Consider the following 1,897-nt stretch of genomic DNA (forward strand, 5'->3'; position numbering starts at 1 on the left):
CTGGCTTCAGGACCTAATGAAACTCAGGCTCTGATGTTTCATTGCAAAAATTCAGTGAGAGACACAGTGATAGGTAAGAGGTGGACTTGTTTGGATTCAGGGAGGATCACACTCCACAGGGTGTGGGCCATCACAGAGGAGAGTGGCCATGGAATGTGGTGTGATTAGTTTCTGTGGGCTGGGTGATTTCATGTGCTAATGAGTAGGAGGATCATTCCAACAATTGGGGAACCACCCACTCCTCGTCTTTCGACAGTGCCTTGGACCTGTCCTGGCACCTCGGGGTGTGTCATTTAGCTTGCAGATTGAGGATCCAGGTTTAGTCGAATTTGACTTGTCATCTTGGACCCATTTGATTTTAATTGGTTTATGTTATGCCCTTGGGCTATGTCGTTCTTTCAAAAGTTGAGCCCTGCCCCCTTCCCTCCTGTTTCGTGCTCTTCTGAGCACAGCCACCCAGGCCCACAATGATGCCTCCACAATCTTCTTGAGGGACAACCAGGAAATAAATGGCCCTTGGAGGAGAAATACTGTATAATATCCAATCTTTCTAGATATTCAGGCCTTCATCTTCCATGTTTCTTACAACATGTGCCACAACAGCATCTCTCAGTGAACCCTAGAGGGCGGGTAACAGGCACACAATGCCTGTTAGAAGTCTATCTGGTGGCATCCCCTCAAGGGCAATTGGGCTTCCAGGGATAATGTTTGACACTTTGGGAATCAGCCCTGCAGGCCGTTTGGGCCCAAACCCTTACCATCCTTCTCCCAAAGTTACAAACATACCCCTGCATCAAATCTCCACTCCACTTTTATGGAACATCTGGTCTGTTGCCTCTTACCAATTTGTTCTTAAACCACTTCCTAAATCCTACAACCTGCCTCCTTGTAGGTAACATTTTTCCATGCAGCTTATTATTAAAATACCCCTAATGCCCTTAACAGGACCAAATAACCCACTCCTTTGTCATTACCTCTGTTATTACCTAAAGTGGGTCTATAACAATGAAATTTTCACCATTGGAAACACCCTAAGCTGTTCTTTTGGAGGACTAGGGAAGGAAATCAGTGGTTTACATTCCCTCAGAGCAATAAGAGGATGAGGCTTATGGCTGTTTCAACAGGTTCCCAGCCTCAGGGCACAGACTTGGATTGTTTTTCATCATGATATCTATTCCCATCCTGGTGGACAAACCAGTAATGAGTTAAGAGTACAGCCCCTTAATCCTACCCAGCATTGGTCATGTTGGAGGCCTTGGGGATGCCCAACTCCAGTCCGGGGGTCCCATGAAGTAGACTTGCCTCAATCTGCCTAGGGATCTGGTCCTCAAAAAGTTGTGATGCATCACCCTGCTCAGGGATCTGCCAGTCCAGGGGTCCCAGGAGGTTGTCATGCTTCAAGCTGCCTGGGGATCTGCACCGTGACCCGGGGACTCCTGGCTCTCAGGTTGCAACAGTACTGGGTAGGATAAGCTTCAGAAAGACTCACCCCTAAGGAAGTCCACCCATGGAAATAGAAGGAAGCCTATTAGTTGTGGGATTATGCCCAAACTCAGCAATAACTTAGGAGTGCAATGGGAACCACATTGCCTTTCTTTAAAGTCTAAAAGAGGCCCTCCAAAGTGTGATTTTAAAGGACAAATTTCTGTCTCAATGTGCATCAGACATCAGGATAAAATTACAACAGCTACAGCAGCAGGACCTATCTGCCTCTTCAGATGAGATGGTCCAGACAGCCACCAATACCTTTTATAACAGAGAATAGGAGAGGGAGGCCAAGGCCCAGGAGAGGGAGAGAAGGAAGGAGACAAGGCATGCCCAGATGCTGGCCACCCTCCAGGGAAGCCCTAAGGCAAACCCCAAGTCCTTGAAGGACAAAGCATGAGGCAAATGCCTA

The sequence above is a fragment of the Bos mutus genome, chromosome 24, assembly GCF_027580195.1.
Source record: "Bos mutus isolate GX-2022 chromosome 24, NWIPB_WYAK_1.1, whole genome shotgun sequence".
Classification (NCBI taxonomy): domain Eukaryota; kingdom Metazoa; phylum Chordata; class Mammalia; order Artiodactyla; family Bovidae; genus Bos; species Bos mutus.